This window comes from Lissotriton helveticus, chromosome 1_2, assembly GCF_964261635.1.
Source record: "Lissotriton helveticus chromosome 1_2, aLisHel1.1, whole genome shotgun sequence".
Taxonomy (NCBI): domain Eukaryota; kingdom Metazoa; phylum Chordata; class Amphibia; order Caudata; family Salamandridae; genus Lissotriton; species Lissotriton helveticus.
Window position 1 is genome coordinate 325,211,706 of NC_136058.1, and position 22,812 is coordinate 325,234,517.

The window sequence follows — 22,812 nt, forward strand, 5'->3', positions numbered from 1 at the left end:
GACCGACTCGGCAGGGAGCGTGGGTTTTGGCGCCATCTTGGGTGATCGATGGTCGGCACAAACATGGCCAACTTGGTGGCACTCTGACGGCCTCACAGGTAACATTGGGTTCCTGGAGTTATTCCCCATCTGGGTTGCTCTGACGACATGGGCCGAGGACTTCAGGGGCCGCTCAGTGGTGTTTTGGTCTGACAATATGACTGTCGTAGAGTGCATTAACCGACAGGCAGCACGCTGCAAAATGATGTTGAGATTGTTGAAAGAGATTGTGCTGCTGTGCATGAGATTGAATGTACTGTTCAGGGCGAAACATGTGCCAGGTGTACTGAATCATGCGGCTGATGCTCTCTCTCGTTCACGTATGCAGGCATTCAGGGGTTATCTGCCCACAGCAGACTTAGAGGCAGCACCATTCCCAGAAGCAATGTGGCTAATCGGTGCCTCGGATTACAAGACCTCGGGCAGCGAGTCTAGCCCCCAGGACAAGGAAAGCATACGAAGGAGCGTTTCGTTCTTATTGCACATATTTGGGTCCTGTGGGGAGTCTGCATTGGGGGCAGGAGGAATCCTTCCTGGGGTACCTGGTTGCACTACACAGGGAGGGCCGATCAGTGGCAACGGCCGGTAGGCATAGGGCGGCCATTTCATTCATGGCCCAGGTACACGGCATAAAAGACCCTACAGGTTCTTTTTTGGTGAAGAAAGCCCTTCGCGGCTGGCAGTGCCTTGAGGGTTGCAAGAGAGATACGAGGCACCCGATTGGCTTAGACAGACTGTCTCTGCTTTTAGCAAAGCTGGACGAGACGTGTTCCTCCCATTACGAAGCAGTTCTGTTCCGGGCAGCGTTCACATTGGCATTCCATGGGGCCATGAGGGTGAGCGAGCTTGTCGCAAGGAACAAGAGAGATATGGAGGGAGGTTTGTGCAGGGATCACATCCAGATAAGGGGTGATTCGATGGTAATCATGATAGCCAGGTCCAAGACCGACCAGGGGGCTATGGGAGATAGTGTGGTCGTACAGCGCAAGCGAGGGTCCCCCGTCTGCCCGTTGAAGTGTGTGGAAGACTATTTGGCGCTGAGAGCGGCCGCTTGGGGGGGGAGCTTGCTCCGACACAAGGATGGCACCCCACTGACGAGATTTCAGTTTCAGAGGGTGCTGGCACTGGCAATCGCTGACGCGGGCATGGACCCGTGCAATTTTGGGACCCACTCCTTTAGGATAGGGGCTGCTACTGAGGCTACAGCCAGGGGTCAGAGTGCCGAGGAAGTGAAACAATTGCGCCGTTGGTCCTCGAATTGCTTTAAGAGGTATGTGCGATTGCACATGTTGTAAGTGATCAATTGACATGTCTTTTGTTTACTTTGCAGTTTCGCGGGCCTGCCATGCAGGGCGGAATTGGAGGTCGACCCTACATCAAGAGACCAGCGGTCAGAGATCACCGACTGGGGAGAGGATGGTATGGGTCGTGGGCCACTCATACGTGAGGCGCGCCGGTGACGTATTCAAGGAAGGTGACGCGATTCACGCACCTGGGGAATACGGGTTCAGAGTGGCTTTCCATGGGAAAGGTGGGCTCGTTTTTGACAAATTTGAGTCATTTTTCGAGGGACTTTTAGGGCGGCATAGGTCACCGCCATCTATAGTCATAGTACACCTGGGTGGCAACGATTTGGTGACATTGGGTAGATGAGTGTTACTTGAACGAATCTTGTCGGCTGTTAGCTGGTTGGCTAAAAGAGTCCCGGGGTGCACGATTGCCTGGTCCCACATGATTCCTAGAAGGAGGTGGTAGGGGGGCCTTTCGGTGTCAGCTCTGAACCATTCAGTTAAACGGGTCAATAATAGGATTAATAGACTGTTCCGTTCTGCACAGTTGCATGTCATTCCTCATGGGTGTATCCGGGGTGACCATATGTATCTGTACGATGGGGTTCACCTGTCCAGGGAGGGGAATGATTTACTAATAGGAGATTTGGTTGCATGGCTGAGAGGTTTGAGGAAGTATGACCTATAGGAGGAGTTGGGGGGACCGGATAGTCGGTCAACTATCCGGTCTGTGGCGGTAAGGTCATGATCGGTGAGCAGGAATTTAAAGGTCCCTAGAGTGGGGCGCCACCCACAATGGATGGGAGCGCCCGGGGGAAGACGGCCATTGGCCCCTTCCACGGGGAGGCGGCACCCACTAAGGATGGGGCGCCTAGGGGGAGATGGCCATGGGCCCCTCCCAGGGGGGAGGCGGTTAAATGCCCCTCCTGACTAATTTCCCGGGGGCCGGATATCCGCGACGGCGGATAGAGAGTATGGGGTGGGGGGGAGAGTCCACGCTGTGCTTCCTACAGAGACCTCATACGGGAACTCGGACGACCCTTAAGATGGCGTCGAGTAGAAAGGGGGCCCCCACCACGACAAGGGAAGTTACAGTTGGCAATGAGGGTAGAACCCTCTGCGCATGCGCCGCTCACACGGTGAGGGCGGGAGTTTGGTAGTAGGGATCTGACAGCGGTTAAGACCTTGCCGTTGGCCCTTAATGCTAGGATGTACAATTTGAATTAGAGTGTATGCATTTTCAGGATGTTAGCCAAAAGTACATGACTGCATCGAAATGTAATAAATGTCAAATTGTACATAATGCATAATGATGAAACTTTTAATTTAATGTTTTAAATTTTGTTTCATATTTTAATAAATACGGCCGGGAGGGTGACTCCCTCCCGTCTTCCAAAAGTTCAACGATTGTCCGACTTCCCATCCTTGGGGATGTGTGTTGGGAGGGGGTGGCGGGCATCCCGGCCATATGGAAAGGGGCGACCGCTCGGTCCCCCCGAACGTATGGATGGGTGCCCGAACCTCCCGGGAAGCCATTTTGGGCGGGGTGGGCGTGGCCCGGCTGCTATGCCCAAAGCGGCGTAGCCGGAGCGCGCCTTCCCCCGCCCGAGAGGGGTTGTCCTAGACACCTCGAAGGAAGACCACGCCCAGTAGGCGTATCAGGGACGGGTACACGCCCTCCCGCAGAAGGATAAAGGAGCGGGAACCCAGAAGATCGTCCTCTTGTTCCTCAGATCGGAAGGCTGCACCCACTCGTTGCTCGTGAGCCCTCGACGGAAAAAGCAGCAATTTTGACCCACCCACCAGCCCCTGATAGCAAATGTTTGGAGAAAATAAAGTTTTCTGAGTGATGAAAATATAGGCCTTTCCTTTCCCTTGGTAGAGTGAATAAAGGAATGTTGAGAATGTAAATATGGTTTGCATTGGAGAAATTTCTTCTTGCAGGAATGATCAGTAATAGCAGTAAGATGATGTGGAATGTTTTTTTTTCTTTTTAGTAGGTAAACAACTGTTGTATTTATTTGTCGGGCGGTAAGGTCATGATCGGTGAGCAGGAATTTAAAGGTCCCTAGAGTGGGGCGCCACACACAATGGATGGGAGCGCCCGGGGGAAGACGGCCATTGGCCCCTTCCACGGGGAGGCGGCACCCACTAAGGATGGGGCGCCTAGGGGGAGATGGCCATGGGCCCCTCCCAGGGGGAGAGGCGCTTAAATGCCCCTCCTGACTAATTTCCCGGGGCCGGATATCCGCGACGGCGGATAGAGAGTATGGGGTGGGGGGGAGAGTCCATGCTGTCCTTCCTACAGAGACCTCATACGGGAACTCGGACGACCGTTAAGATGGCGTCGAGTAGAAAGGGGGCCCCCACCACGACAGGGGAAGTTACAGTTGGCAATGAGGGTAGAGCCCTCTGCGCATGCGCCGCTCACACGGTGAGGGCGGGAGTTTGGTAGTAGGGATCTGACACCGGTTAAGACCTTGCCATTGGCCCTTAATGCTAGGATGTACAATTTGAATTAGAGTGTATGCATTTTCTGGATGTTAGCCAAAAGTACATGACTGCATCGAAATGTGATAAATGTCAAATTGTACATAATGCATAATGATGAAACTTTTAATTTAATGTTTTACATTTTGTTTCATATTTTAATAAATACGGCCGGGAGGGTGACTCCCTCCCGTCTTCCAAAAGTTCAACGATTGTCCGACTTCCCATCCTTGGGGATGTATGTTGGGAGGGGGTGGCGGGCATCCTGGCCATATGATAAGGTGTCCCGTAAAAACCTCTTCCCCTTTAAGAATGTTTCAAAACAATCATTGTATGTAGAGGCATTGGTCCTATGTACCACTGCCTATTCAAATAAAATAACAATGAAACAAATACATCTGTTTTTTAAATGATCCAGTTTTCCTTTAATAAATAATATTAAGGACTACTTCTCCTGTTCCACAGTTTCAAGGTTGTACTGACTGGCACAACTTAGTATGATCCTAACACTCTTTCATGATGTACTGATATTTTGTCATTCTGATTTTACTGCAAAGCTGGGGATATAGCTCAGTGGTAGAGCTTTTGACTGCAGATCAAGAGGTCCCTGGTTCAAATCCGGGTGTCCTCTCACCCTATTTTGATTCTGTTGTTTGTAATTGGGACTTTTCATCAATTCTATTTGGATCATCTTTGACAGAGTCAGTGTTCCCTTGGATATTGCACTTTAATAGCATTTCACTGTTTCCTGCTCAAAACCTGTGAGTGAATGTAGTTTTTAACAGTCGGCTTGTTATTCCCTTTGGGAAATTTCTGAAACATCATTGATCAATTTTGGAATTCGGCTCTTCCTTTCACAGCACTAAACAAAGGGAATGGACTATGAAATCAATTGACAACTTTGTTATACTGTTTTGTGCTTTCTTGTATTGCACTTAAGAAATGGCGTATAAAACTTGGCAGCGAAGCAGTCAATCTATTTCTCATTTCACCTGTGTCTTTTGTCTTACATATATTCCACCTCTTCTCTGTGCATGCAAAGTATGTGTTTGTTTGAAGCACTTCATTTTTGTGCAACGTAGGAACTATTTAATTTCTCCTTAAAAGCTCTGCCTACGTGCAAGATGTACGAACTATCATTGCAGTTGCAAGAAGGCTGGTCTGAAGAATCAGGCCATTTGCAAACGCAAAATGGCTTTTTCTGAAATATTAAATGGAAGGTATTCGAAAGGGGTGTTTGCGTGTACCTTCCAAATACCGAATTGTAGTGGTACGTAGAAATGTTTTTCCACCATAATTTGGCCCAAAACAAACATACTTCATCATCATCTCTGTGATTGTGGTAACCAATCCTCAAATGATAAGGTGTCCCGTAAAAACCTCTTCCCCTTTAAGAATGTTTCAAAACAATCATTGTATGTAGAGGCATTGGTCCTATGTACCACTGCCTATTCAAATAAAATAACAATGAAACAAATAAATCTGTTTTTTAAATGATCCAGTTTTCCTTTAATAAATAATATTAAGGACTAATTCTCCTGTTCCACAGTTTCAAGGTTGTACTTTCTGGCACAACTTAGTATGATACTCACACTCTTTCATGATGTACTGATATTTTGTCATTCTGATTTTACTGAAAATCTGGGGATATAGCTCAGTGGTAGAGCATTTGACTGCAGATCAAGAGGTCCCTGGTTCAAATCCGGGTGTCCTCTCACCCTATTTTGATTCTGTTGTTTGTAATTGGGACTTTTCATCAATTCTATTTGGATCATCATTGACAGAGTCAGTGTTCCCTTGGATATTGCACTTTAATAGCATTTCAGTGTTTCCTGCTCAAAACCTGTGAGTGAATGCAGTTTTTAACAGTCGGCTTGTTATTCCCTTTGGGAAATTTCTGAAACATCATTGATCAATTTTGGAATTCGGCTCTTCCTTTCACAGCACTAAACAAAGGGAATAGACTATTAAACCAATTGACAACTTTGTTATACTGTTTGGTGCTTTCTTGTATTGCACTGAAGAAATGGCGTATAAAACTTGGCAGCGAAGCAGTCAATCTATTTCTCATTTCACCTGTGTCTTCAGTCTTACATATATTCCACCTCTTCTCTGTGCATGCAAAGTATGTGTTTGTTTGAAGCACTTCATTTTTGTGCAACGTAGGAACTATTTAATTTCTCCTTAAAAGCTCTGCCTACGTGCAAGATGTACGAACTATCATTGCAGTTGCAAGAAGGCTGGTCTGAAGAATCAGGCCATTTGCAAACGCAAAATGGCTTTATCTGATGTATTAAATGGAAGGTATTCGAAAGGGGTGTTTGGGTGTACCTTCCAAATACCGAATTGTAGTGGTACGTAGAAATGTTTTTCCACCATAATTTGGCCCAAAACAATCATACTTCATCACCATCTCAGTGATTGTGGTAACCAATCCTCAAATGATAAGGTGTCCCGTAAAAACCTCTTCCCCTTTAAGAATGTTTCAAAACAATCATTGTATGTAGAGGCATTGGTCCTATGTACCACTGCCTATTCAAATAAAATAACAATGAAACAAATATCTGTTTTTTAAATGATCCAGTTTTCCTTTAATAAATAATATTAAGGACTACTTCTCCTGTTCCACAGTTTCAAGGTTGTACTTTCCGGAACAACTTAGTATGATCCTCTCACTCTTTCATGATGTACTGATATTTTTTCATTCTGATTTTACTGAAAAGCTGGGGATATAGCTCAGTGGTAGAGCATTTGACTGCAGATCAACAGGTCCCTGGTTCAAATCCTGGTGTCCCCTCACCCTATTTTGATTCTGTTGTTTGTAATTTTGACTTTCCATCAATTCCATTTGGATCATCTTTGACAGAGTCAGTGTTCCCTTGGATATTGCACTTTAATGGCATTACAGTGTTTGCATCTCAAAACCTGTGAGTAAATGCAGTTTTTAACACTCGGCTTGTTATTCCCTTTGGGAAATTTCTGAAACATCATTGATCAATTTTGGAATTCGGCTCTTCCTTTTACAGCATAAACAAAGGGAATGGACTATGAAACCAATTGACAACTTTGTTATACTGTTTGGTGCTTTCTTGTATTGCACTGAAGAAATGGCGTATAAAACTTGGCAGCGAAGCAGTCAATCTATTTCTCATTTCACCTGTGTCTTCAGTCTTACATATATTCCACCTCTTCTCTGTGCATGCAAAGTATGTGTTTGTTTGAAGCACTTCATTTTTGTGCAACGTAGGAACTATTTAATTTCTCCTTAAAAGCTCTGCCTACGAGCAAGATATACGAACTATCATTGCAGTTGCAAGAAGGCTGGTCTGAAGAATCAGGCCATTTGCAAACGCAAAATGGCTTTTTCTGATGTATTAAATGGAAGGTATTCGAAAGGGGTGTTTGGGTGTACCTTCCAAATACCGAATTGTAGTGGTACGTAGAAATGTTTTTCCACCATAATTTGGCCCAAAACAATCATACTTCATCACCATCTCAGTGATTGTGGTAACCAATCCTCAAATGATAAGGTGTCCCGTAAAAACCTCTTCCCCTTTAAGAATGTTTCAAAATAATCATTGTATGTAGAGGCATTGGTCCTATGTACCACTGCCTATTCAAATAAAATAACAATGAAACAAATACATCTGTTTTTAAATGATCCAGTTTTCCTTTAATAAATAATATTAAGGACTGCTTCTCCTGTTCCACAGTTTCAAGGTTGTACTTTCTGGCACAACTTGGTATGATCCTCACACTCTTTCATGATGTACTGATATTTTGTCATTCTGATTTTACTGAAAAGCTGGGGATATAGCTCAGTGGTAGAGCATTTCACTGCAGATCAAGAGGTCCCTGGTTCAAATCCGGGTGTCCCCTCACCCTATTTTGATTCTGTTGTTTGTAATTGGGACTTTTCATCAATTCCATTTGGATCATCTTTGACAGAGTCAGTGTTCCCTAGGATATTGCACTTTAATAGCATTTCAGTGTTTCCTGCTCAAAACCTGTGAGTAAATGCAGTTTTTAACACTCTGCTTGTTATTCCCTTTGGGAAATTTCTGAAACATCATTGATCAATTTTGTAATTTGGCTCTTCCTTTCACAGCACTAAACAAAGGGAATGGACTATGAAAGCAATTGACAACTTTGTTATACTGTTTGGTGCTTTCTTGTATTGCACTGAAGAAATGGCGTATAAAACTTGGCAGCGAAGCAGTCAATCTATTTCTCATTTCACCTGTGTCTCCAGTCTTACATATATTCCACCTCTTCTCTGTGCATGCAAAGTATGTGTTTGTTTGAAGCACTTCATTTTTGTGCAACATAGGAACTATTTAATTTCTCCTTAAAAGCTCTGCCTACGTGCAAGATGTACGAACTATCATTGCAGTTGCAAGAAGGCTGGTCTGAAGAATCAGGCCATTTGCAAACGCAAAATGGCTTTTTCTGATGTATTAAATGGAAGGTATTCGAAAGGGGTGTTTGGGTGTACCTTCCAAATACCGAATTGTAGTGGTACGTAGAAATGTTTTTCCACCATAATTTGGCCCAAAACAATCATACTTCATCACCATCTCTGTGATTGTGGTAACCAATCCTCAAATGATAAGGTGTCCCATAAAAACCTCTTCTTCTTTAAGAATGTTTCAAAATAATCATTGTATGTAGAGGCATTGGTTCTATGTACCACTGCCTATTCAAATAAAATAACAATTAAACAAATATATCTGTTTTTTAAATGATCCTGTTTTCCTTTAATAAATAATATTAAGGACTACTTCTCCTGTTCCACAGTTTCAAGGTTGTACTTTCTGGCACCACTTAGTATGATCCTCACACTCTTTCATGATGTACTCATATTTTGTCATTCTGATTTTACCAAAAAGCTGGGGATATAGCTCAGAGGAAAAGCAATGGACTGCAGATCAAGAGGTCCCTGGTTCAAATCCGGGTGTCCCCTAACCCTATTTTGATTCTGTTGTTTGTAATTGGGACTTTTCATCAATTCCATTTGGATCATCTTTGACAGAGTCAGTGTTCCCTTGGATATTGCACTTTAATAGCATTTCAGTGTTTCCTGCTCAAAACCTGTGAGTAAATGCAGTTTTTAACACTCGGCTTGTTATTCCCTTTGGGAAATTTCTGAAACATCATTGATCAATTTTGGAATTTGGCTCTTCCTTTCATAGCACTAAACAAAGGGAATGGACTATGAAACCAATTGACAACTTTGTTATACTGTTTGGTGCTTTCTTGTATTGCACTGAAGAAATGGCGTATAAAACTTGGCAGCGAAGCATTCAATCTATTTCTCATTTCACCTCTGTCTTCAGTCTTACATATATTCCACCTCTTCTCTGTGCATGCAAAGTATGTGTTTGTTTGAAGCACTTCATTTTTGTGCAACGTAGGAACTATTTAATTTCTCCTTAAAAGCTCTGCCTACGTGCAAGATGTACGAACTATCATTGCAGTTGCAAGAAGGCTGGTCTGAAGAATCAGGCCATTTGCAAACGCATAATGGCTTTTTCTGATGTATTAAATGGAAGGTATTCGAAAGGGGTGTTTGGGTGTGCCTTCCAAATACCGAATTGTAGTGGTACCTAGAAATGTTTTTCCACCATAATTTGGACCAAAACAATCATACTTCATCACCATCTCAGTGATTGTGTTAACCAATCCTCAAATGATAAGGTGTCCCGTAAAAACCTCTTCCCCTTTAAGAATGTTTCAAAACAATCATTGTATGTAGAGGCATTGATCCTATGTACCACTGCCTATTCAAATAAAATAACAATGAAACAAATACATCTGTTTTTTAAATGATCCAGTTTTCCTTTAATAAATAATATTAAGGACTACTTCTCCTGTTCCACAGTTTCAAGGTTGTACTTTCTGGCACAACTTAGTATGATCCTAACACTCTTTCATGATGTACTGATATTTTGTCATTCTGATTTTACTGAAAAGCTGGGGATATAGCTCAGTGGTAGAGCTTTTGACTGCAGATCAAGAGGTCCCTGGTTCAAATCCGGGTGTCCCCTCACCCTATTTTGATTCTGTTGTTTATAATTGGGACTTTTCATCAATTCCATTTGGATCATCTTTGACAGAGTCAGTGTTCCCTTGGATATTGCACTTTAATAGCATTTCAGTGTTTCCTGCTCAAAACCTGTGAGTAAATGCAGTTTTTAACACTCTGCTTGTTATTCCCTTTGGGAAATTTCTGAAACATCATTGATCAATTTTGTAATTTGGCTCTTCCTTTCACAGCACTAAACAAAGGGAATGGACTATGAAAGCAATTGACAACTTTGTTATACTGTTTGGTGCTTTCTTGTATTGCACTGACGAAATGGCGTATAAAACTTGGCAGCGAAGCAGTCAATCTATTTCTCATTTCACCTGTGTCTCCAGTCTTACATATATTCCACCTCTTCTCTGTGCATGCAAAGTATGTGTTTGTTTGAAGCACTTCATTTTTGTGCAACGTAGGAACTATTTAATTTCTCCTTAAAAGCTCTGCCTACGTGCAAGATGTACGAACTATCATTGCAGTTGCAAGAAGGCTGGTCTGAAGAATCAGGCCATTTGCAAACGCAAAATGGCTTTTTCTGATGTATTAAATGGAAGGTATTTGAAAGGGGTTTTGGGTGTACCTTCCAAATACCGAATTGTAGTGGTACGTAGAAATGTTTTTCCACCATAATTTGGCCCAAAACAATCATACTTCATCACCATCTCAGTGATTGTGGTAACCAATCCTCAAATGATAAGGTGTCCCGTAAAAACCTCTTCCCCTTTAAGAATGTTTCAAAATAATCATTGTATGTAGAGGCATTGGTCCTATGTACCACTGCCTATTCAAATAAAATAACAATGAAACAAATACATCTGTTTTTAAATGATCCAGTTTTCCTTTAATAAATAATATTAAGGACTACTTCTCCTGTTCCACAGTTTCAAGGTTGTACTTTCTGGCACAACTTGGTATGATCCTCACACTCTTTCATGATGTACTGATATTTTGTCATTCTGATTTTACTGAAAAGCTGGGGATATAGCTCAGTGGTAGAGCATTTCACTGCAGATCAAGAGGTCCCTGGTTCAAATCCGGGTGTCCCCTCACCCTATTTTGATTCTGTTGTTTGTAATTGGGACTTTTCATCAATTCCATTTGGATCATCTTTGACAGAGTCAGTGTTCCCTAGGATATTGCACTTTAATTGCATTTCAGTGTTTCCTGCTCAAAACCTGTGAGTAAATGCAGTTTTTAACACTCTGCTTGTTATTCCCTTTGGGAAATTTCTGAAACATCATTGATCAATTTTGTAATTTGGCTCTTCCTTTCACAGCACTAAACAAAGGGAATGGACTATGAAAGCAATTGACAACTTTGTTATACTGTTTGGTGCTTTCTTGTATTGCACTGAAGAAATGGCGTATAAAACTTGGCAGCGAAGCAGTCAATCTATTTCTCATTTCACCTGTGTCTCCAGTCTTACATATATTCCACCTCTTCTCTGTGCATGAAAAGTATGTGTTTGTTTGAAGCACTTCATTTTTGTGCAACATAGGAACTATTTAATTTCTCCTTAAAAGCTCTGCCTACGTGCAAGATGTACGAACTATCATTGCAGTTGCAAGAAGGCTGGTCTGAAGAATCAGGCCATTTGCAAACGCAAAATGGCTTTTTCTGATGTATTAAATGGAAGGTATTCGAAAGGGGTGTTTGGGTGTACCTTCCAAATACCGAATTGTAGTGGTACGTAGAAATATTTTTCCACCATAATTTGGCCCAAAACAATCATACTTCATCACCATCTCCGTGATTGTGGTAACCAATCCTCAAATGATAAGGTGTCCCGTAAAAACCTCTTCCCCTTTAAGAATGTTTCAAAACAATCATTGTATGTAGAGGCATTGGTCCTATGTACCACTGCCTATTCAAATAAAATAACAATGAAACAAATAAATCTGTTTTTAAATGATCCAGTTTTCCTTTAATCAATAATATTAAGGACTATTTCTCCTGTTCCACAGTTTCAAGGTTGTACTTTCCGGAACAACTTAGTATGATCCACTCACTCTTTCATGATGTACTGATAATTTGTCATTCTGATTTTCCTGACAAGCTGGGGATGTAGCTCAGTGGTAGAGCATTTAACTGCAGATCAAGAGGTCCCTGGTTCAAATCCGGGAGTCCCCTCACCCTATTTTGATTCTGTTGTTTGTAATTGGGACTTTTCATCAATTCCATTTGGATCATCTTTAACAGAGTCAGTGTTCCCTTGGATATTGAACTTTAATAGCATTTCAGTGTTTCCTGCTCAAAACCTGTGAGTAAATGCAGTTTTTAACACTCGGCTTGTTATTCCCTTTGGGAAATTTCTGAAACATCATTGATCAATTTTGGAATTCGGCTCTTCCTTTCATAGCACTAAACAAAGGGAATGGACTATGAAACCAATTGACAACTTTGTTATACTGTTTGGTGCTTTCTTGTATTGCACTGAAGAAATGGCGTATAAAACTTGGCAGCGAAGCAGTCAATCTATTTCTCATTTCACCTCTGTCTTCAGTCTTACATATATTCCACCTCTTCTCTGTGCATGCAAAGTATGTGTTTGTTTGAAGCACTTCATTTTTGTGCAACGTAGGAACTATTTAATTTCTCCTTAAAAGCTCTGCCTACGTGCAAGATGTACGAACTATCATTGCAGTTGCAAGAAGGCTGGTCTGAAGAATCAGGCCATTTGCAAACGCATAATGGCTTTTTCTGATGTATTAAATGGAAGGTATTCGAAAGGGGTGTTTGGGTGTGCCTTCCAAATACCGAATTGTAGTGGTACCTAGAAATGTTTTTCCACCATAATTTGGACCAAAACAATCATACTTCATCACCATCTCAGTGATTGTGTTAACCAATCCTCAAATGATAAGGTGTCCCGTAAAAACCTCTTCCCCTTTAAGAATGTTTCAAAATAATCATTGTATGTAGAGGCATTGGTCCTATGTACCACTGCCTATTCAAATAAAATAACAATGAAACAAATAAATCTGTTTTTAAATGATCCAGTTTTCCTTTAATAAATAATATTAAGGACTACTTCTCCTGTTCCACAGTTTCAAGGTTGTACTTTCTGGCACAACTTGGTATGATCCTCACACTCTTTCATGATGTACTGATATTTTGTCATTCTGATTTTACTGAAAAGCTGGGGATATAGCTCAGTGGTAGAGCATTTCACTGCAGATCAAGAGGTCCCTGGTTCAAATCCGGGTGTCCCCTCACCCTATTTTGATTCTGTTGTTTGTAATTGGGACTTTTCATCAATTCCATTTGGATCATCTTTGACAGAGTCAGTGTTCCCTTGGATATTGCACTTTAATAGCATTTCAGTGTTTCCTGCTCAAAACCTGTGAGTAAATGCAGTTTTTAACACTCTGCTTGTTATTCCCTTTGGGAAATTTCTGAAACATCATTGATCAATTTTGTAATTTGGCTCTTCCTTTCACAGCACTAAACAAAGGGAATGGACTATGAAAGCAATTGACAACTTTGTTATACTGTTTGGTGCTTTCTTGTATTGCACTGAAGAAATGGCGTATAAAACTTGGCAGCGAAGCAGTCAATCTATTTCTCATTTCACCTGTGTCTCCAGTCTTACATATATTCCACCTCTTCTCTGTGCATGCAAAGTATGTGTTTGTTTGAAGCACTTCATTTTTGTGCAACATAGGAACTATTTAATTTCTCCTTAAAAGCTCTGCCTACGTGCAAGATGTACGAACTATCATTGCAGTTGCAAGAAGGCTGGTCTGAAGAATCAGGCCATTTGCAAACGCATAATGGCTTTTTCTGATGTATTAAATGGAAGGTATTCGAAAGGGGTGTTTGGGTGTACCTTCCAAATACCGAATTGTAGTGGTACTTAGAAATGTTTTTCCACCATAATTTGGCCTAAATCAATCATACTTCATCACCATCTCCGTGTTTGTGGTAACCAATCCTCAAATGATAAGGTGTCCCGTAAAAACCTCTTCCCCTTTAAGAATGTTTCAAAACAATCATTGTATGTAGAGGCATTGGTCCTATGTACCACTGCCTATTCAAATAAAATTACAATGAAACAAATAAATCTGTTTTTTAAATGATCCAGTTTTCCTTTAATAAATAATATTAAGGACTACTTCTCCTGTTCCACAGTTTCAAGGTTGTACTTTCTGGCACAACTTAGTATGATCCTCACACTCTTTCATGATGTACTGATATTTTGTCATTCTGATTTTACTGAAAAGCTGGGGATATACCTCAGTGGTAGAGCATTTGACTGCAGATCAAGAGGTCCCTGGTTCAAATCCGGGTGTCCCCTCACCCTATTTTGATTCTGTTGTTTGTAATTGGGACTTTTCATCAATTCCATTTGAATCATCTTTAACAGAGTCAGTGTTCCCTTGGATATTGCAGTTTAATAGCATTTCAGTGTTTCCTGCTCAAAACCTGTGAGTAAATGCAGTTTTTAACACTCGGCTTGGTATTCCCTTTGGGAAATTTCTGAAACATCATTGATCAATTTTGGAATTCGGCTCTTCCTTTCATAGCACTAAACAAAGGGAATGGACTATGAAACCAATTGACAACTTTGTTATACTGTTTGGTGCTTTCTTGTATTGCACTGAAGAAATGGCGTATAAAACTTGGCAGCGAAGCAGTCAATCTATTTCTCATTTCACCTCTGTCTTCAGTCTTACATATATTCCACCTCTTCTCTGTGCATGCAAAGTATATGTTTGTTTGAAGCACTTCATTTTTGTGCAACGTAGGAACCATTTAATTTCTCCTTAAAAGCTCTGTCTACTTGCAAGATGTACGAACTATCATTGCAGTTGCAAGAAGGCTGGTCTGAAGAATCTAGCCATTTGGAAACGCAAAATGGCTTTTTCTGATGTATTAAATGGAAGGTATTCGAAAGGGTTGTTTGGGTGTACCTTCCAAATACCGAATTGTAGTGGTACGTAGAAATGTTTTTCCACCATAATTTGGCCCAAAACAATCATACTTCATCACCATCTCAGTGATTGTGGTAACCAATCCTCAAATGATAAGGTGTCCCGTAAAAACCTCTTCCCCTTTAAGAATGTTTCAAAACAATCATTGTATGTAGAGGCATTGGTCCTATGTACCACTGCCTATTCAAATAAAATCACAATGAAACAAATATCTGTTTTTAAATGATCCAGTTTTCCTTTAATAAATAATATTAAGGACTACTTCTCCTGTTCCACAGTTTCAAGGTTGTACTTTCTGGCACAACTTAGTATGATCCTCACACTCTTTCATGATGTACTGATATTTTGTCATTCTGATTTTACTGAAAAGATGGGGATATAGCTCAGTGGTAGAGCATTTGACTGCAGATCAAGAGGTCCCTGGTTCAAATCCGGGTGTCCCCTCACCCTATTTTGATTCTGTTGTTTGTAATTGGGACTTTTCATCAATTCCATTTGAATCATCTTTGACAGAGTCAGTGTTCCCTTGGATATTGCACTTTAATAGCATTTCAATGTTTCCTGCTTAAAACCTGTGAGTAAATGCAGTTTTTAACACTCTGCTTGGTATTCCCTTTGGTAAATTTATGAAACATCATTAATCAATTTTGGAATTCGGCTCTTCCTTTCACAGCACTAAACAAAGGGAATGGACTATGAAACCAATTGACAACTTTGTTATACTGTTTGGTGCTTTCTTGTATTGCACTGAAGAAATGGCGTATAAAACTTGGCAGCGAAGCAGTCAATCTATTTCTCATTTCACCTGTGTCTCCAGTCTTACATATATTCCACCTCTTCTCTGTGCATGCAAAGTATGTGTTTGTTTGAAGCACTTCATTTTTGTGCAACATAGGAACTATTTAATTTCTCCTTAAAAGCTCTGCCTACGTGCAAGATGTACGAACTATCATTGCAGTTGGAAGAAGGCTGGTCTGAAGAATCAGGCCATTTGCAAACGCAAAATGGCTTTTTCTGATGTATTAAATGGAAGGTATTCGAAAGGGGTGTTTGGGTGTACCTTCCAAATACCGAATTGTAGTGGTACAAAGAAATGTTTTTCCACCATAATTTGGCCCAAAACAATCATACTTCATCACCATCTCAGTGATTGTGGTAACCAATCCTCAAATGATAAGGTGTCCCGCAAAAACCTCTTCCCCTTTCAGAATGTTTCAAAACAATCATTGTATGTAGAGGCATTGGTTCTATGTACCACTGCCTATTCAAATAAAATAACAATGAAACAAATATCTGTTTTTAAATGATCCAGTTTTCCTTTAATAAATAATATTAAGGACTATTTCTCCTGTTCCACAGTTTCAAGGTTGTACTTTCCGGAACAACTTAGTATGATCCACTCACTCTTTCATGATGTACTGATATTTTGTCATTCTGATTTTCCTGACAAGCTGGGGATGTAGCTCAGTGGTAGAGCATTTAACTGCAGATCAAGAGGTCCCTGGTTCAAATCCGGGTGTCCCCTCACCCTATTTTGATTCTGTTGTTTGTAATTGGGACTTTTCATCAATTCCATTTGGATCATCTTTAACAGAGTCAGTGTTCCCTTGGATATTGCACTTTAATAGCATTTCAGTGTTTCCTGCTCAAAACCTGTGAGTAAATGCAGTTTTTAACACTCGGCTTGTTATTCCCTTTGGGAAATTTCTGAAACATCATTGATCAATTTTGGAATTTGGCTCTTCCTTTCATAGCACTAAACAAAGGGAATGGACTATGAAACCAATTGACAACTTTGGTATAATGTTTGGTGCTTTCTTGTATTGCACTGAAGAAATGGCGTATAAAACTTGGCAGCGAAGCAGTCAATCTATTTCTCATTTCACCTCTGTCTTCAGTCTTACATATATTCCACCTCTTCTCTGTGCATGCAAAGTATGTGTTTGTTTGAAGCACTTCATTTTTGTGCAACGTAGGAACTATTTAATTTCTCCTTAAAAGCTCTGCCTACGTGCAAGATGTACGAACTATCATTGCAGTTGCAAGAAGGCTGGTCTGAAGAATCAGGCCATTTGCAAACGCAAAATGGCTTTTTCTGATGTATTAAATGGAAGGTATTCGAAAGGGGTGTTTGGGTGTACCTTCCAAATACCGAATTGTAGTGGTACGTAGAAATGTTTTTCCACCATAATTTGGCCCAAAACAATCATACTTCATCACCATCTCAGTGATTGTGGTAACCAATCCTCAAATGATAAGGTGTCCCGTAAAAACCTCTTCCCCTTTAAGAATGTTTCAAAACAATCCTTGTATGTAGAGGCATTGGTCCTATGTACCACTGCCTATTCAAATAAAATAACAATGAAACAAATAAATCTGTTTTTAAATGATCCAGTTTTCCTTTAATAAATAATATTAAGGACTACTTCTCCTGTTCCACAGTTTCAAGGTTGTACTTTCTGGCACAACTTGGTATGTTCCTCACACTCTTTCATGATGTACTGATATTTTGTAATTCTGATTTTACTGAAAAGCTGGGGATATAGCTCAGTGGTAGAGCATTTCACTGCAGATCAAGAGGTCCCTGGTTCAAATCCGGGTGTCCCCTCACCCTATTTTGATTCTGTTGTTTGTAATTGGGACTTTTCATCAATTCCATTTGGATCATCTTTGACAGAGTCAGTGTTCCCTAGGATATTGCACTTTAATAGCATTTCAGTGTTTCCTGCTCAAAACCTGTGAGTAAATGCAGTTTTTAACACTCTGCTTGTTATTCCCTTTGGGAAATTTCTGAAACATCATTGATCAATTTTGTAATTTGGCTCTTCCTTTCACAGCACTAAACAAAGGGAATGGACTATGAAAGCAATTGACAACTTTGTTATACTGTTTGGTGCTTTCTTGTATTGCACTGAAGAAATGGCGTATAAAACTTGGCAGCGAAGCAGTCAATCTATTTCTCATTTCACCTGTGTCTCCAGTCTTACATATATTCCACCTCTTCTCTGTGCATGCAAAGTATGTGTTTGTTTGAAGCACTTCATTTTTGTGCAACATAGGAACTATTTAATTTCTCCTTAAAAGCTCTGCCTTTGTGCAAGATGTACGAACTATCATTGCAGTTGCAAGAAGGCTGGTCTGAAGAATCAGGCCATTTGCAAACGCAAAATGGCTTTTTCTGATGTATTAAATGGAAGGTATTCGAAAGGGGTGTTTGGGTGTACCTTCCAAATACCGAATTGTAGTGGTACTTAGAAATGTTTTTCCACCATAATTTGGCCTAAATCAATCATACTTCATCACCATCTCCGTGATTGTGGTAACCAATCCTCAAATGATAAGGTGTCCCGTAAAAACCTCTTCCCCTTTAAGAATGTTTCAAAACAATCATTGTATGTAGAGGCATTGGTCCTATGTACCACTGCCTATTCAAATAAAATAACAATCAAACAAATAAATCTGTTTTTTAAATGATCCAGTTTTCCTTTAATAAATAATATTAAGGACTACTTCTCCTGTTCCACAGTTTCAAGGTTGTACTTTCTGGCACAACTTAGTATGATCCTCACACTCTTTCATGATGTACTGATATTTTGTCATTCTGATTTTACTGAAAAGCTGGGGATATAGCTCAGTGGTAGAGCATTTGACTGCAGATCAAGAGGTCCCTGGTTCAAATCTGGGTGTCCCCTCACCCTATTTTGATTCTGTTGTTTGTAATTGGGACTTTTCATCAATTCCATTTGGATCATCTTTAACAGAGTCAGTGTTCCCTTGGATATTGCAGTTTAATAGCATTTCAGTGTTTCCTGCTCAAAACCTGTGAGTAAATGCAGTTTTTAACACTCGGCTTGGTATTCCCTTTGGGAAATTTCTGAAACATCATTGATCAATTTTGGAATTCGGCTCTTCCTTTCATAGCACTAAACAAAGGGAATGGACTATGAAACCAATTGACAACTTTGTTATACTGTTTGGTGCTTTCTTGTATTGCACTGAAGAAATGGCGCATAAAACTTGGCAGCGAAGCAGTCAATCTATTTCTCATTTCACCTCTGTCTTCAGTCTTACATATATTCCACCTCTTCTCTGTGCATGCAAAGTATATGTTTGTTTGAAGCACTTCATTTTTGTGCAACGTAGGAACCATTTAATTTCTCCTTAAAAGCTCTGCCTACTTGCAAGATGTACGAACTATCATTGCAGTTGCAAGAAGGCTGGTCTGAAGAATCTAGCCATTTGGAATTGCAAAATGGCTTTTTGTGATGTATTAAATGGAAGGTATTCGAAAGGGTTGTTTTGGTGTACCTTCCAAATACAGAATTGTAGTGGTACGTAGAAATGTTTTTCCACCATAATTTGGCCCAAAACAATCATACTTCATCACCATCTCAGTGATTGTGGTAACCAATCCTCAAATGATAAGGTGTCCTGTAAAAACCTCTTCCCCTTTAAGAATGTTTCAAAACAATCATTGTATGTAGAGGCATTGGTCCTATGTACCACTGCCTATTCAAATAAAATCACAATGAAACAAATATCTGTTTTTAAATGATCCAGTTTTCCTTTAATAAATAATATTAAGGACTACTTCTCCTGTTCCATAGTTTCAAGGTTGTACTTTCTGGCACAACTTAGTATGATCCTCACACTCTTTCATGATGTACTGATATTTTGTCATTCTGATTTTACTGAAAAGATGGGGATATAGCTCAGTGGTAGAGCATTTGACTGCAGATCAAGGGGTCCCTGGTTCAAATCCGGGTGTCCCCTCACCCTATTTTGATTCTGTTGTTTGTAATTGGGACTTTTCATCAATTCCATTTGAATCATCTTTGACAGAGTCAGTGTTCCCTTGGATATTGCACTTTAATAGCATTTCAATGTTTCCTGCTTAAAACCTGTGAGTAAATGCAGTTTTTAACACTCTGCTTGGTATTCTCTTTGGTAAATTTCTGAAACATCATTGATCAGTTTTGGAATTCGGCTCTTCCTTTCATAGCACTAAACAAAGGGAATGGACTATGAAACCAATTGACAACTTTGTTATACTGTTTGGTGCTTTCTTGTATTACACTGACGAAAAAGCGTATAAAACTTGGCAGCGAAGCAGTCAATCTATTTCTCATTTCACCTGTGTCTTCAGTCTTACATATATTCCACCTCTTCTCTGTGCATGCAAAGTATGTGTTTGTTTGAAGCACTTCATTTTTGTGCAACATAGGAACTATTTAATTTCTCCTTAAAAGCTCTGCCTACGTGCAAGATGTACGAACTATCATTGCAGTTGCAAGAAGGCTGGTCTGAAGAATCAGGCCATTTCCAAACGCAAAATGGCTTTTTCTGATGTATAAAATGGAAGGTATTCGAAAGGGGTTTTGGGTGTACCTTCCAAATACCGAATTGTAGTGGTACGTAGAAATGTTTTTCCACCATAATTTGGCCCAAAACAATCATACTTCATCACCATCTCAGTGATTGTGGTAACCAATCCTCAAATGATAAGGTGTTCCGTAAAAACCTCTTCCCCTTTAAGAATGTTTCAAAACAATCATTGTATGTAGAGGCATTGGTCCTATGTACCACTGCCTATTCAAATAAAATAACAATGAAACAAATAAATCTGTTTTTAAATGATCCAGTTTTCCTTTAATAAATAATATTAAGGACTACTTCTCCTGTTCCACAGTTTCAAGGTTGTACTTTCTGGCACAACTTGGTATGATCCTCACACTCTTTCATGATGTACTGATATTTTGTCATTCTGATTTTACTGAAAAGCTGGGGATATAGCTCAGTGGTAGAGCATTTCACTGCAGATCAAGAGGTCACTGGTTCAAATCCAGGTGTCCCTTCACCCTATTTTGATTCTGTTGTTTGTAATTGGGACTTTTCATCAATTCCATTTGGATCATCTTTGACAGAGTCAGTGTTCCCTAGGATATTGCACTTTAATAGCATTTCAGTGTTTCCTGCTCAAAACCTGTGAGTAAATGCAGTTTTTAACACTCTGCTTGTTATTCCCTTTGGGAAATTTCTGAAACATCATTGATCAATTTTGTAATTTGGCTCTTCCTTTCACAGCACTAAACAAAGGGAATGGACTACGAAAGCAATTGACAACTTTGTTATACTGTTTGGTGCTTTCTTGTATTGCACTGAAGAAATGGCGTATAAAACTTGGCAGCGAAGCAGTCAATCTATTTCTCATTTCACCTGTGTCTCCAGTCTTACATATATTCCACCTCTTCTCTGTGCATGCAAAGTATGTGTTTGTTTGAAGCACTTCATTTTTGTGCAACATAGGAACTATTTAATTTCTCCTTAAAAGCTCTGCCTACGTGCAAGATGTACGAACTATCATTGCAGTTGCAAGAAGGCTGGTCTGAAGAATCAGGCCATTTGCAAACGCAAAATGGCTTTTTCTGATGTATTAAATGGAAGGTATTCGAAAGGGGTGTTTGGGTGTACCTTCCAAATACCGAATTGTAGTGGTACGTAGAAATGTTTTTTCCACCATAATTTGGCCCAAAACAACCATACTTCATCACCATCTCCGTGATTGTGGTAACCAATCCTCAAATGATAAGGTGTCCCGTAAAAACCTCTTCTTCTTTAATAATGTTTCAAAATAATCATTGTATGTAGAGGCATTGGTTCTATGTACCACTGCCTATTCAAATAAAATAACAATGAAACAAATACATCTGTTTTTTAAATGATCCTGTTTTCCTTTAATAAATAATATTAAGGACTACTTCTCCTGTTCCACAGTTTCAAGGTTGTACTTTCTGGCACCACTTAGTATGATCCTCACCCTCTTTCATGATATACTCATATTGTGTCATTCTGATTTTACTAAAATGCTGGGGATATAGCTCAGCGGTAGAGCATTGGACTGCAGATCAAGAGGTCCCTGGTTCATATCCGGGTGTCCCCTCACCCTATTTTGATTCTGTTGTTTGTAATTGGGACTTTTCATCAATTCCATTTGGATCATCTTTAACAGAGTCAGTGTTCCCTTGGATATTGCAGTTTAATAGCATTTCAGTGTTTCCTGCTCAAAACCTGTGAGTAAATGCAGTTTTTAATACTCGGCTTGTTATTCCCTTTGGGAAATTTCTGAAACATCATTGATGAATTTTGGAATTCGGCTCTTCCTTTCATAGCACTAAACAAAGGGAATGGACTATGAAACCAATTGACAACTTTGTTATACTGTTTGGTGCTTTCTTGTATTGCACTGAAGAAATGGCGTATAAAACTTGGCAGCGAAGCAGTCAATCTATTTCTCATTTCACCTCTGTCTTCAGTCTTACATATATTCCACCTCTTCTCTGTGCATGCAAAGTATGTGTTTGTTTGAAGCACTTCATTTTTGTGCAACGTAGGAACTATTTAATTTCTCCTTAAAAGCTCTGCCTACGTGCAAGATGTACGAACTATCATTGCAGTTGCAAGAAGGCTGGTCTGAAGAATCAGGCCATTTGCAAACGCAAAATGGCTTTTTCTGATGTATTAAATGGAAGGTATTCGAAAGGGGTGTTTGGGTGTACCTTCCAAATACCGAATTGTAGTGGTACGTAAAAATGTTTTTCCACCATAATTTGGCCCAAAACAATCATACTTCATCACCATCTCAGTGATTGTGGTAACCAATCCTCAAATGATAAGGTGTCCCGTAAAAACCTCTTCCCCTTTAAGAATGTTTCAAAACAATCCTTGTATGTAGAGGCATTGGTCCTATGTACCACTGCCTATTCAAATAAAATAACAATGAAACAAATAAATCTGTTTTTAAATGATCCAGTTTTCCTTTAATAAATAATATTAAGGACTACTTCTCCTGTTCCACAGTTTCAAGGTTGTACTTTCTGGCACAACTTGGTATGTTCCTCACACTCTTTCATGATGTACTGATATTTTGTAATTCTGATTTTACTGAAAAGTTGGGGATATAGCTCAGTGGTAGAGCATT

At 40.1% G+C, this 22,812-nt stretch overlaps 6 non-coding genes across 6 annotated transcripts; all 6 read left to right on the top strand.

Moving 5' to 3' along the window:
- The first annotated feature begins 4,377 nt into the window (after positions 1-4,377).
- On the top strand, positions 4,378-4,449 carry TRNAC-GCA (transfer RNA cysteine (anticodon GCA)). The gene has a single exon. It is a non-coding gene; the product is annotated as a tRNA-Cys (tRNA).
- A 1,012-nt stretch (positions 4,450-5,461) lies between these two features.
- On the top strand, positions 5,462-5,533 carry TRNAC-GCA (transfer RNA cysteine (anticodon GCA)). The gene has a single exon. It is a non-coding gene; the product is annotated as a tRNA-Cys (tRNA).
- A 4,260-nt stretch (positions 5,534-9,793) lies between these two features.
- On the top strand, positions 9,794-9,865 carry TRNAC-GCA (transfer RNA cysteine (anticodon GCA)). The gene has a single exon. It is a non-coding gene; the product is annotated as a tRNA-Cys (tRNA).
- A 5,341-nt stretch (positions 9,866-15,206) lies between these two features.
- Positions 15,207-15,278, top strand: TRNAC-GCA (transfer RNA cysteine (anticodon GCA)). The gene has a single exon. It is a non-coding gene; the product is annotated as a tRNA-Cys (tRNA).
- Positions 15,279-18,454: 3,176 nt separating this feature from the next.
- TRNAC-GCA (transfer RNA cysteine (anticodon GCA)) lies at positions 18,455-18,526 on the top strand. The gene has a single exon. It is a non-coding gene; the product is annotated as a tRNA-Cys (tRNA).
- Positions 18,527-19,535: 1,009 nt separating this feature from the next.
- TRNAC-GCA (transfer RNA cysteine (anticodon GCA)) lies at positions 19,536-19,607 on the top strand. The gene has a single exon. It is a non-coding gene; the product is annotated as a tRNA-Cys (tRNA).
- The last annotated feature ends 3,205 nt before the right edge of the window (positions 19,608-22,812 follow it).